At 45.2% G+C, this 14159-nt stretch overlaps 1 protein-coding gene across 2 annotated transcripts in view; it reads left to right on the top strand.

Moving 5' to 3' along the window:
* Positions 1-11120: 11120 nt before the first annotated feature.
* Positions 11121-14159, top strand: part of SLC16A10 (solute carrier family 16 member 10) — a 69698-nt gene continuing 66659 nt past the window's right edge. Inside the window, exon 1 of one of the 2 annotated variants that reach the window (XM_006019477.3) lies at positions 11121-11339. The gene's annotated coding sequence lies outside the window, so the exon portion shown is untranslated. The remainder of the gene's footprint in view (positions 11340-14159) is intronic. The other variant, XM_025198840.1, reaches the window with a different exon arrangement.

Below are 14159 nucleotides of genomic sequence, written 5' to 3'. Positions count from 1 at the left end.
CTGGAAGAATTTAAGATTCCAGATAGGAGAAAAAGTAGAGCTCTGTTTGTTTGCTTTGTATTTTTAGTGTCCTAGCTGTAACTGTTACATTCTTAAAGTTTATCCCTTGGAAAAATGACTCAATTGGGGAAGATTGCCACACAAGCTTCCATTTGGCATATTGTGGGTTCTTTGTTTGTTTTGTGCTCTGTCTCAAATAAACTAATGTTCAGGTAACACTACAACAGAGATTACAGGTTTCCTTCACTTTGTGGGTTCTGTATGTGCGAATTCCCTCTTATGTGATGACCCTTTTTATAACAATTTTTTTTATATGCGAGGTAAATTCACTCTTATGTGATCGGTGTGGCGGAAGCTGGCAGTCAGCTGTTCTGTGCAGTTCATTGTGGGAGTGACACGCACCAAAATAGTCTCCTGTGGGGCTCATTGTTTTGTGACATGTGTTTCTGTAGTTGCCATCCTCATTATGACTTCTACACATCCTGCTAGCCCCTTGTTCATCAGTGAAGCGCAAGAGAACTTCACTAACACTGGAGACAAAACTGGAGATTTTGAACCGTGCAGAAGCTGGTGAAAGGCCCTCTGCACTTGATGAATACCAAAATTGTCTTATAAAAGTGGTAGAAATAGGTCTGGGAGTCACTACTGTTGAGGTCTTGGAACATATCCCTATTTGTTACACTGTAAAGTGGGTTCCCTTTATGCAAATTTGAGTTGTGCCGTTTTCCAGAAACACATGTACAGCATAAAGCGAGGGAAACCTGTACAGGGGAAGTAAGAGATTGCTGTAGAGCCTGTCTGGCTTGGAACAGCTTAAATAGAATAGCCAAATCATCACTATGTTAGACTTGTTTAAATCCCCATCGCTTGGCTGCCTGCATGTTTGTTGCCTAGTGTGCTAGAGTATACCTTTGCACCAAGGGTCAACTAAAAATCACTTCAGTGTACATCATCTGGGCATGCCTCTTGGTTCCACAAGATGTTCCGATGTTATTAACTGGCTAAAAATATGCCAGGCTGGTGTGAAAAATTATTTTCTCACAATCGCATCTGACCAAGACCAAAGGGAGGTATGTCAATGGAATGGGAGCCATCATGAGGCATATGAATTCAAGAGGAGACACTGTTTGCAAAAATGTCTTGGAGCTCAGTGTTTGCAAGACATGTTACATTCTATCCATTGAGTTGTCAGATGCGTTTAAGATTACTCTTAGAAACAAGATGGCTGTTAAGTATGGCTGTTAAGTATTATAAACAGACAAGTATGCACACTTACCTTCTCTGTCAGAAGACAGTTTGACTGTAGAACTGGCACATTTATCATGAGATCTCTTAAGGCAATTCATCTAATGGGTCTACAAAATGCAGATCACGTAAAAAGAAGCTTTTTCATCACATGAGTTAAAAATCAAGAACTGGTTCCTAACATCTTTTATGAATGTGGTCATCCAATAAAAGAGCTGTTTGTGCTTATATCTGCTATCTCTGTATATTAACCCCTTGGCTGCAAGTAGCACACTGTTTTCATATCCTACTATGATAAAATCTGCTAAGGCAGGGATGTTAAATGTGGCTTGTAGGCTGGGTCTGGCCTGCAGAGCTGCTGTATCTGGCCAAACAGACTACCAGCTGGCCACCATAAGTTGTGGGGAGCCTGGTTAGTGGCAAGTGGCCACTTGGAGCCACTTGCAGTTGGTAGGGGAAAGGAGAGTGGTGGCTGACAGCCCCAGGCACTCTCCAACCACTTCGTCAGTCACCTTCACCTTAACCCCAGCTCCAGCTACCTGGCCATTGGCCCTGTCCTGTGTGCCTTATGCCAGAGCTGGTGCTGTGTGTCCCATGCCGCTGCTGCATGTCCTGTTCTTCGTGCTGTTACCAGCATGTGTCCCACGCTAGAGTCTGAGCTGGAGCTAGCACCCCATGCTCTGTGCTGCTGCCTGTGCTAGAGCTGCCGCTGCTGTCACTAACATGTAGTCTGTGCCAGAGTTACTGCCCCAGCACGAAACATGTCAGCAGCTCCAGCTCTGGCCTGGGGCACACCATGGGAGCTAGAGACAGAGCTGCTTCTGCTGTAAGATTACTCTTAGGAACAAGAACGCAGCAACGCAGTGGCCGTCCCTCCTGGAAACACGTGTCCTTATTGTGACAAGACTAGGATCTTGAACTGGGCTATGGCAGGGGTGGGCAAAATGAAGCCCTCCAGGCCATTCTATCCAGCCTGTGGGGGCCCCCCCAAAATTTAAGAAAAATTAATATTTATCTGCCCCTGGCTGCCTGTCATGTGGCCCTTGATGGCTTGCCAAAACTCAGTAAGTGGCCCTCTGCCCAAAATAATTGCCTGCCCCAGGCTATGGAGCCATCTGCGGACTCACTATTAAGATCCTTAGACCTTACTCATTTGCGAGTGATTGCCCATCATCATCATCATGCCCTGGAGTCGATCCAGCCTGCAGGCAGCCACAGGGTCTGGATCTGGCCCAGAGCTGGTCATGAGTTTGATATCCCTGCTCTAAGGAACTTGCCGAGATTTTTCTACCAGTGAAAACTTGTCTGATCTTGGGATGTTAATGTGGTTCTCTCAGATTTAATGAGAACCTATTGCAACCGGTTACATTTAGCTATAAAGACCTTCTTCTTTTTGATAACAGTAGCATCAGCCAAGGGGGTTGGTGATAAATACCAGGGTAGCAGGGATGTCTTGCACTGTATTCCCCTCAGTGTCACTCCAATACCGTCCCAAATTCTATAAGAGAAACTAAGCTGCATCTCTGCTAGAGCTTTAACTTTATATGTAGAAACCTTTCAGGGATTCTCTAATTCTGTACTGTTTCCATAAAGAATTAGGGTTCAGTTAACAATAGGCCAGCAACTATCCAGGTTGATTTTAGGCTGTATTACGACTTTGCTGTAGCATAACAAATTGAGATCTTTCCAGATTTGGGTTCATTATAGAAAATTAGGGTTGAAAGGGATCTCAGGAGGTCATGTAGTCCAACTCCCTGCTCAAAGCAGGGCCATCCCAAACTTGATCATTCCAGCCAGGACTTTGTCAAGTTAGGCCTTAAAAACTGCCAAGGATGGAGATTACACCACCTCTCTAGGTAACCCATTCCAGTGCTTCACCAAGCTTGTTGTGAGAGAGTTGTTCCCAATATCCAACCTAAACTTCTCTTGCTGCAATTTGAGACCATTGCCCCTTGTTCTGTCATCTGCCACCACTGAGAACAGCTTAGCTTTATCCTCTTTGGAATCACTCTCTAGGTACTAGAAGGCTGCAATCAAATATGTCCTCAGTCTTCTTGTGCAGACTAAATAAGCCCATTTCCCTCAGCCTCCTCATAAGTCATGTGCCCCAGCCCCCTAACCATTTTGTTGCCCTCTGCTGGACTCTCTCCAATTTGTCCACATCCTTTCTGTAGCAGGAGGGCCCAAAACAGGAAACAGGACTCCAGATGTGGCCTCACCAGTGCCAAATAGAGGGGAGTAATTATTTCCCTCGATCTGCTGGTAACAGTCCTACTAATGCAGCCCAGTATGTCGTTGGCTTTCTGGGTAGCAAGAACACTGACTCATTCAGTTTATTGTCCACTGTTATCCCCAAGTCCTTTTCTGCAGAGCTGCTTCTTAGCCAGTTGGTCCCAAGCCTGTACCAGTGCATGGGATTGTTCCGTCCTAAGTGGAGGGCTTTGTACTTGTCCTTGTTGAATCTCATGAGAGTCCTTTTGGTCCAATCTTCCAATATTGTCTAGGTCACACTACCTTTCTTTAAGGACCCATCCTTTCTTTAAGGAGTGTGTGCTACGCTGAAGAACTTTATCTCTAAGAAAGGGAAAAATAGCTTGTTCTCCTATGATTGTCTCAATATCGTCTACCAATTAACTTGGAGAAAAGTACTGGAATTGGTGGGGGCAGGGTGGTGACTGCTTGTCCTTAGAGGTTCCCAGATAATGTTTAAAAGGCAAGGATAAAAGTGGAAAAATGCACTGAAATATCAGTGGTAGAGCTGATATAAAGTTGATGTTGTGAAGTCTTATAAACATCAGAGAGCTACTCGGGAAGCAAATGTAAAATCCCTGAGAATGTATCATAAGGCAGTAGAAAGTTTCCAAAATGTTTGTTTTTTATAGCACGTATCATTTTGGTGTAGTATGAAGTTGGCCAGTTTTTGTCATACAGTTTTGTTAATACTAAGTTGGAAAAGTGTATATAGAGCAGATCATATCCTCTAATCCTTCTGAATCTTATCCCACTAGTCATAGTTGCTTGTCTGGGACTATTCAAACTCTGAAAGAAAAACATTCTACCTTTCTTTCGGCCAAGAACATTAGTCGGTTATAGCAAATGCTCAGAAATGGTGGAAAAAGAAAAAGGCGAAGAAACTTAGATTCTTAGAGACCCTTTAGTAAACAGTGTTATTTTATTTGGACAAATGTATCCCTGTAACAAAACTATTTCCCCAAACCCCAGATGCATTTTTTTTCTGAAAAAAAATTGTATGTAGTAAGTTCCTCCCAGAAGAGTTCATGAGTCCTAACTGTCAAGATAATAACACTGATTGTTCATTTCTTGGCCTTTGTGCATAAAGAAACTTTATCTTTCTATTCTAGTGAAGTACAAATTCCTCTAAAAAAGGACATCGTTATTGTCCATCTAGAAAAACTAGGTGTCTTTTCCTGGAGTTTGCAGTTTCAAATATGGCCAAAAAAGTGCCAATTTTTTAATTGCTATCTAGAAATCCCTGACATCACATCTTTTCAGAGATGTGTTTCAAATTGTCGGAAGTCCACATGGTGTTAATGTAAGGCCCTCATATTTTGGAGGTATGGGATGGGTCCTTTAAAGAAATGCTCCTGTTCCAAAACATCGCTTTAAACACAAACTGGTTGCACCTCCCCAAACTACTAAGCAGTAAAATACTACTACTGTCGTCTTTTTTTTTTTTTTTTTTTATTTAGGCCAATTTAATTTTTAATTAAACATTTTATATGACACACTTTTTTTTTTTTTTTTTAACGATATTGATAGTCAGTGTAGAAATTTCTTCTTCCTTTAAGACCCACATGTATCTCTGGCTAATGAACGTAACAGTTCTGCCAGCAGAGTGCATTCATGCTTGGACATATGTGTTGGTACATTATATATGCATGGCATCAAACTTTTTTGCAGTAGAAGCAGACATTCCAGCGTGCTGTACACTGCTGCCAGGCCTTCTCCTCGTGCAAAATTTTCACAAAACAGGCTATGTACGCTCATTGAAATAACTTGGGAGAATTTTCCCAGATTCAGTCTCTGGGTAGAGAAACTTACCCAGAGCTGTGTGTACAGACATTTGAATGCTGAGACCCTGAAGATTGGAGAGCTTGCAGTGTTGACACTGTGCATCTGGTGGAGTGGGGGGGCTGTGCACACATCTCATCATGCTCTTCAGGTTTCCTTTGTCTGCCTGGTGACGGATCACTGCAGTGGATAGGGCAGACTTGATTGGCTGACTTAGACTGCCCCTGGTCGGCCTGTGCTTCTCTGTAACAGTGGGAGGATTGTGAAAGAGGAGTGTTCTGCAACAGTAGTCCGGTGAGAGGAGGAGAAGCTGAGAGTAACCATGGCCTGTACAGACACTCACTGTCCTAGGAGAAACTCTCTTGGGTGTGATTTAACCCTGGTTGTTCCTAAGTTATTTTTCTCCTGGAGCAGCCATTTTTATTCTAGGAGAAAGTCTGAACATCTGTATGCCTGTGGCTTCTCCTGGGAGAGCAGCAACTCTAAGGAGAAACTGAATGTCTGTATGAGGCCACAGTAAGAGATTCTTGTGGAATTGCAGATGGATATATAAGCAAATTTTGATTCACTATGATCCCTGGTTAGGAGAGTTAAATTTTTACTAAGTGGGTCACTGATGAAGGGGATATTGCAGTGTGGAACTGATGTACCAGCATAGGTCAGGGGTTGGCAACCTATACAGAGCGATTTTAATCTGGCCCAATAGTCTGCATGTTGGTGGTAATATGGCAGGCTGTTTGCAGATGTTAAAAAAACAAACAAAAAACCCTCACCACTTTAAACTCGGCGCATTTCTGTGCTGAGCCCAGCACACGCCCAGAAGAGGCAGTGCCTTAGTTGGACCCGACTTGCCTGACAGCTGTATAGATTGGGTGCTTTAGTGGGGGTTTTTTGGCACTTTTATCTAATAGCTGCTTGAATCAGCTTTAGCTAAAGCCCTACTGAAGCGCCTGATCTATACAGACACTGTAGAGTCAGGTCAAAGTAACATGCTGTTTGTTCCAGTAAAGAAACAGCATGTGCTGTTTCTTCTGGTTTTTTTTGGTTGAGTTGGTTTGTCTGTTTGTTTTGTTTTTAATGTCTACAAGTATCCACAGTCTCGGGGTTGCAGGCACATTTGCAGCATTGTTGCTTGGAAGTGCTGGTGGTCAGGTTGCAAGCAGCAGTGTGCTGTGGTCCAGGCTGCGCTACTTTGTCTCGCTGATCCTAAAAGGTTGTTGATGCTTGGTATAGGTGTATGACATGTTGGCTCTGTGCTAATAGAAATAAGCCAGTAAGCGACTCGGCTTGTTCAGGGAAGGTGAGTAGCTGTATCACCAAAACGGAGCAGTTTGTTGCTAGTAAAACCTTATGGTATGAACCATGTTTAAGTGAAGTCTGTTTATATCCTGAAGAGATGAGGAAAGAATTTGGCCATTGTAGTACTTCTTACTATTTAACAACAAATCTTGCAGATCGGAGGTCAGTAACTGATGGGCAAGAATAGCCCAGTTTGGGTCCAAGGTAGGCCAGTGCTAGAACCCAGCTTGCGCTGCTGCTTCTACCTGCTGTTTCTTCTCTCCACTTGTGGATGGACAAGCTCACTGCTGCCTGACCCCAGACGCATGCAGCATGGGGAAAGCCCCTGCTGCTGAATACCAGGCCGGACCCCTGCCAAGAGCTGCCGAAGTCCTAGCTTCACAGGCTGGATCCAAAGGCTTTGTGGGCAGTAGGCTATGACTTCTATTGTGGGTGCTCACATTCTTTTGGTCTTGTTTATAAACTGATAAAATGGCCCAAAATCTTAATTCAATTAAAAGGGATTGTTTAAAAAAAATGAAAAATGTAATAATTTAATCTAAAACTAGTATAACTATTGACAAACTGAAGGTAACAGTAGTAAAATATTGGCTAAGAACTAAAATATTTCTTAAGATGATGCTATCGATAAAGCTAAAGCCAACATGTGCCTTTGATTAGAATGTCTAGGGGAAACGTGGAATAAGTATTTACAGGACACATTATTCTCACACAAACGCTGAAGTTTATAGATAAGGATAAACCACGATTTTTTTTCCTCAGTGTCTGTTACAGTGCAGTTTACTACTACTTAAGAATTCATTGCAGCCTCACCAAATAAAAGTTTAGAAGATCTGTAACAGAGCTTTGCACACTGAAGTGAAGAATTACTGTAGAACAGGGGTCAACAGGTCAGCAGGCTGGATCTTGCATGCGGAGCCATTTGATCTGGTCCACAGGCATGGGGCTTTGGCAGCGTTCAGTGGCGGGGGCTTCTTTAGCAGATGTTCTCCAGTGCTGCTGTGGGCAAAAGAGCCAGCCCGCTTGCCTCTGCCCCGAGTTGGGTTAGTCTGGCCCACAGCCTTAAAAAGTTGCAGACCACTGCTGTAGAAGAGTCGAGCATCATGGTAGGATGAGGAGGTAAGGTGGAACTGTAGCCATGTATGTGGCAGACTTAAGAAGTACTACTTAGTTGGAACAAAACTGGTTATGGTTTAATAATGAAATAATTCAAAGATCATTATTGCTAGTAAGAAATTTATCTTCTCCCATAGCAGTAGAATTAATTACGAAGAGCATTTGAAGCAGTGATGGAAAAACCTAAGATACAGAATATAGGGACAATCATAGTGATGCAAATAAAATTCCATACCAGATGAAAAGGACTTGGGTTCCTAAGGAGCTTCTTTTGAGGAAGAGCTCATTTTACCTCAGTTACACACAGAGGACTGCTTGTTGTCCAGTCATTAGGTATTTGACACTTTTCTGCAGGGAATATAAAAGTGACTATCAAACTGTATAAGTACATCGAGGATATTACCGCAATTGGTTTGCTTGGATTTAAAATCCCAGTGTAGACCAGGCCTAAATTTCCTTTTAAACTACTGGAGGCATATCCTTTTGGCCCTTCTGTCAGCTTGTAGGGTGAATAGTTGTGGCCTTTTTCCATCATGCATTCATATCTTCAATTTTTCTTTAGATGAGATGGTTGCAAGTTAAACTATTTACTTCTACTTTCAATGAAAACAGACAGCCTTTGTTTTGGTTCTTGTTGCACTCTTCAAAATGTTGGTACCTGTTCACACAATGATATGATGTAACATTTCGTCCTTCTTTCTGTTACTTTCTAGGAGTTTGAAACCTGTACCAGACTCTGGCATGGGAATGATTACGGGCACCTACCTATGCATGAGTGCAGAGGCTGCTCTGACACGCTGCAATTCCAGCTTGTCAGAGCAGACTTGATTAAATGAGTCTGCTGGAGCATGGCGATTTGCTGTGCTCCGGCAGCCTCCTGAGTCTCGTATCAATGTCCCTGTACCTAAAAATGGCAGTGGGGGTGCTTGAGCTAGAGATCATTGAACGAACTTTAGTTCAAGTGCCCCTGCCACCATTTTTAAGTGCAGGGACGCTGATACGGGAGATGTAGAAGCACTTTAATTAATTAGAGCGGCTCTCAGATATGTAAATCTAGGAGACGCTTCTGAATAGCTAGCCGCACAGAAATGGTAAACCAGTCCTTTTACCTTCTCTGATTCCTTCATAAACTTATACCAATACTGTTATATTTGGCATTAGAATATGCACATATGCAACCAAGGAACCCTTTGTTCTAAGACAGGGGTGGGCAAAATGTGGCCCGGGGGCTGGATGTGGCCTGCTAGGCAGTTCTATTCAGCCCACAGGGCCCCTAAAAAATTTAGAAAATGAATATTTATCTGCCCTGGGCTGCCTGTCATGCGGCCCTCGATGGCTTGCCAAAACTCAGTAAGTGGCCCTCTGCCCAAAATAATTGCCTGCCCCTTTTCTAAGATCTAGGTGCCAACCAGAGTTTATGGAAGTAACAATTCAGAAAGAGGAAAGGATAATGGGTAAACAAGGTATGAGTGACTCTAGGCAAAATGGTATCAACTAATATTATCACTGAGAGACTGAATACAAAACTTCTCTACATTGTACAGCCTGTGCAGCTGGTCTAATTTCTAAGCTCCTCGGGCTGCACCAGCAGGATCACCATGTCGCACCACGCTGTTGCTCTTCCCCACTTCTGCACTACACTGTGCAAGGCACATGAGTTAATGCTGACTTGTGCCTATCTTCAGGATATAGATTTATTGTTTGCAGTCAAGAAAGAATGAACTTGAACTTTGAAACTTGCACCTCATTTTTGAGTGCAAGGTTCTCTTCTAAATAGCAGTCAGAGAAAGTAACCTTTTTTCTTTTTTTATTTATATCAATCATTTTCCTCCAGCCTGTAACTCTTTCTTTGTACAAGTACCTACTACTCTGTTAAGTCTTGGAACTGAATTTTTTTCACCATCTTTTCCAAGGTTTTTCTCCTACTGTACTGAAGTGCCTGTCAGCATCTTGTAGAAGTATACTTAATGAATTGTAATTATGTTGCTGGCTAGGCTTAATGGTGAAACTACACTCAGTCACTTTCTACTAGGTTAACCTAGGAAAACTAAAAGTTAGATCTTGAAATCTCAGCTCAAAGATTCTTCCCTTCTGTTTCCCAACTCCCCCAAAATAATTTTCCATTTCCTCTCCAATCAGATTTCTCTCAGGAAAATATTTTAATTTTCCCTTTAGTTTTTTGTAATTTGCTTATTATGCTTTCAAGGTTTGGCCTAACTGTACACAAAGTTGAGAGAAACCTTCTACTGGATGGAAAGATTTTAAAGCAAAGAGGAATGCTTTCAGATATTTACATATCCTAAATATATACACTCCAAGAACTCTTGAATGTTTTATCAATATTGTTAATACTCCTGCAGCTCTATTTCCACCCCCCCCCACACCCCCAGGAGCGCTAATTTCTGATGTTGCAATACAAGATAAAAATGTTGGCAGGTATGTTGATGCACTAAACTCTAATATGTGATCGGATTATGAAAATCTAGGAATGCTGTCTGTAATCTGTCAAATACTTATTGTTGGAGACTGTACCCGCCTTTTGCTCGGCGTTGCCCCGCACTCCGCAGGTGCTCCTCTGCGTTGCTCGCAGCCTGCTCTGCTGCACTGCTCGCAGCTTGCTCCACCTTTGCTCGGCGTTGCCCCGCACTCCGCAGGTGCTCCTCTGCGTTGCCCGCAGCCTGCTCTGCTGCACTGCTCGCAGCTTGCTCCACCTTTGCTCGGCGTTGCCCCGCACTCCGCAGGTGCTCCTCTGCGTTGCCCGCAGCCTGCTCTGCTGCACTGCTCGCAGCTTGCTCCACCTTTGCTCGGCGTTGCCCCGCACTCCGCAGGTGCTCCTCTGCGTTGCTCGCAGCCTGCTCTGCTGCACTGCTCGCAGCTTGCTCCACCTTTGCTCGGCGTTGCCCCGCACTCCGCAGGTGCTCCTCTGCGTTGCTCGCAGCCTGCTCTGCTGCACTGCTCGCAGCTTGCTCCACCTTTGCTCGGCGTTGCCCCGCACTCCGCAGGTGCTCCTCTGCGTTGCTCGCAGCCTGCTCTGCTGCACTGCTCGCAGCTTGCTCCACCTTTGCTCGGCGTTGCCCCGCACTCCGCAGGTGCTCCTCTGCGTTGCTCGCAGCCTGCTCTGCTGCACTGCTCGCAGCTTGCTCCACCTTTGCTCGGCGTTGCCCCGCACTCCGCAGGTGCTCCTCTGCGTTGCTCGCAGCCTGCTCTGCTGCACTGCTCGCAGCTTGCTCCACCTTTGCTCGGCGTTGCCCCGCACTCCGCAGGTGCTCCTCTGCGTTGCTCGCAGCCTGCTCTGCTGCACTGCTCGCAGCTTGCTCCACCTCTGCTCGGCGTTGCCCCGCACTCCGCAGGTGCTCCTCTGCGTTGCTCGCAGCCTGCTCTGCTGCACTGCTCGCAGCCTTCTCTGCCTCCACCTGGCGTCGCCCCGTCCTCTGCAGGCGGCGGCTGATCCCCTGCTCGTTGGGGCTCCGCGCCTCGTCTCGCTCCCTTCAGCCGCCTCTCTGCCTCGGCACGGTCGCCATTTATTTCTCCCGTCCGGCGTGCCCCGCCCCCGTCGTTCAGCCGCAGCCGAATAAACGCCCGGCTGACGACCCGCGCCGGCGCTACCGGCGCCTGGGGTTTCTTCGGCTCCTCCGGCCCTGCTGGAGGTAAGCAGACCCCTTGACCGCCGCGGGGGTCTCCCAGTGCCCCCGCTCCCCTGGGACAGAGACAAAAAGCAGATCTGTTTTAAGTATATAACTGGTATTAACCTCTTTGTGGATAGTGGCGGTAATGTCATTTTTAATTGGTTTTGAATGGGAAAAAAAAAATCTCAAATTTCTGTAACAGCTGTTTAAGTACATATATTTCTGTAATGGACCATTGCAAGCAAATGGAGAACAGAGAGACAGACCTCTTAGTTCATTGTAAATTTATTTTTAAAAAATCAGTTCTTCTGTGCTGTTACATGCTTGTTTAATCTCCTCTGAAGGTTAAGTGCATCAATTTCAGTAGAGAGTAGACAAGTGGTCCAGGTAGTCTGGTGTCCTTTCTCAGATGGTACGTACCAGTACTTCAGAGGAAGGTGTAAAACGGATAAAACATGCTATAATATTTTTGGGAAAGCTGCTTTTGTCTTCCAATAGCAAATGTGAATTTAAGTCTTTTATCTGAAAGTTGATATTCTTTATCTATTTTTGCTCTATGTAGTATAAAATCACTTAATTACATAAATGTCTAATTCTTTTTAAACTGTATAAATCTTACTGCAAAATCTGAAATAAATCTTGTTTCAAAATCTTGAAATAGGCCTAGTGACTACACAGTAATTTTATTGTTAAGGTACTTTTAACTGTACCTTTACTTAACCCAGTTAAGGTTTTGCTTTCAGTCCTTTGCTATTGCTATAAAGTAACCATGTCATGCTCCCTTTTATAAGCTAATTTATCTTCTTTTTTTCCAGTGCCTCACTTTGCTTGCAGCTTTAAGATTGTTAGTATATATGGCTTTAACTTCATATCTATAATTTGGCATTCTACTATTTTAAAAGGCTGTTTAGCATAAACTGTTTATGCTGAAAAGGGAGTGTGCCTGTGACTGCACTGGAGGAGGCAGTAGGCTCTAGTTTCATTGCTATTTTCCAGTGTATAAAAATTATAATTCTGATTTTGTTGCAGTAGTAAGTTGTGGGGAAAAACTTATTATTTTGCATGCATAAAGCACATTTTAAAAGCCATTCATAACTTTTTCAGATAATTTTTTTTCATTGGACCACAGTAATTGTGTAACATTCAAAATTTCAAACTACCCCAACTTCTGAGATACCAGAACTGTTTAAGGCGCTTTTTAATAGTGTGACTTTTTTTTAAGCTCTCCACACAATCAAATTGCAAAACTGTTTATGCCCTAATTGAAATTACCCCCCAGGAAGAACACAGATTTGGACAACTTCATCATAAAAGGTGAAAGTTTTGACAGTTGTAAGCAACTGGCAAAGGCCTCTTTAGGATGAAAGTGTTTAGGCAGCCTCACCTGTAGCATTTGCTGTGTTTTTATACAATTTAAATGAGTGCAAAAATTCTTTGTGTGGGAAAGCCACAAAATAAGATTTTGTAGAAATTAGCCTCAAGCTTAGTAGGGCAACAGCTAATCTGCTATTACTTTGTGTACTTGTGGGGCAAAGCCTGTTCCTTGTCCAGCTGCAGACTCGTTTCTAACAAATGAGACTAAGTCTTCCTCTTTCCCGCTTTGCCAAAGTTGAAAGTGAGCTTGGGATTGCTGCATTTCTCCTCTGGCAGTAAAAACATTTTATATATAGTCATATGTAGAAATTAGTTCCTATATAAATACCTGTATTAGCAGCTTTGGAATGGAGCCAGGATGTGGCCAGGAAAAGAGCCAGCAGCCTGAAGAAGTATTATTTTTAATTGCATGAAAAAACACTACATAAAATCCCCATTAGTTTTGCTAGTTACATTTTTCATGAAGCTGCAAGTTCTTATTTGGGATTACTGAGATGTGTATTTGAAACCAAATGGAAGATTTTTTTACTCTCTAAAGCGGGGGCAGGCAATTATTTTGGGCAGAGGGCCGCTTACCCAGTTTGGGCAAGCTGCCGAGGGCTGCATGGGTAGCCCCGCTCCTTGACAGGTGCCCTGCCCCCGGTCACCATCTTGGGACCAGTGTCCCAGGGCCAGCACCGGTGGGGCCCAAACCAGGGCACAGGCTGGCAGGGATCCATGGAGCTGAGCTGGGCTGGGCTGCACCAGCAGAGAAGGGGGGAGCTGGCCCAGCTCCATAGAGCCCCTGCCAGCTGGGACCGCACGCTCCTGCTACTCTGCTCTGGGCCATGCTGGTGCTGGCCCCGGGACACTGGTGCAGGCCCCATGCTCCCTGCCCACTCATACCCATTGCCCCCCAGCTCCGCAGTACAGGTGGGGCTCAGTGCACAGCCCTGACCCCCTGCTTATCAGCAGGGAAGAAGCTGGTGCTGAGCGCAGGGAAAAGTGTCCCCTCACCTACCCCATGGCTGGCGTTCCCTGCTGCAGGCACTCGCAGCCCACATGGTGCTGTCCTGAGCAGGCACAGGCAGCCCCAGCAGGCTGCGAGCGGCTGCAGCGCGGGGCACCAGCTCCGCTGTGAGCAAGGAGCTGTTCTTCCCTGCACTCAGCCCCAGCTTGTAACCTGGCTCTGCTGCCAGCCTGGCAGTGGGGCCAGGTTACAAGCTGGGGCTAAGCACAGGGGGGGCTGGGGCAGAGCAGGGAAAGCAGTCCCTTGCCCACCCCATGCCAGGTGCCCCATGCTGCAGCCGCGTGGGCTGAGAGTGCCTGCAGCAGGGAGCGCAGGCCATGGGGCAGGCAAGGGGCCACTTTTCTGTACGCAGGAAAGGAGCCCAGGGAAAAGCTGAGTGCGGGGGGGGGAAAGTGGTCCCTCCCCTGCCCCATGGCAGGGGGGCCCCCGCGCCAGCGGCGGCGGGTCCGCCGGGGGCG

Source organism: Alligator sinensis, unplaced genomic scaffold (assembly GCF_000455745.1).
Source record: "Alligator sinensis unplaced genomic scaffold, ASM45574v1 scaffold737_1, whole genome shotgun sequence".
Classification (NCBI taxonomy): domain Eukaryota; kingdom Metazoa; phylum Chordata; order Crocodylia; family Alligatoridae; genus Alligator; species Alligator sinensis.
This window is presented reverse-complemented; position numbering and strand designations above follow the sequence as displayed.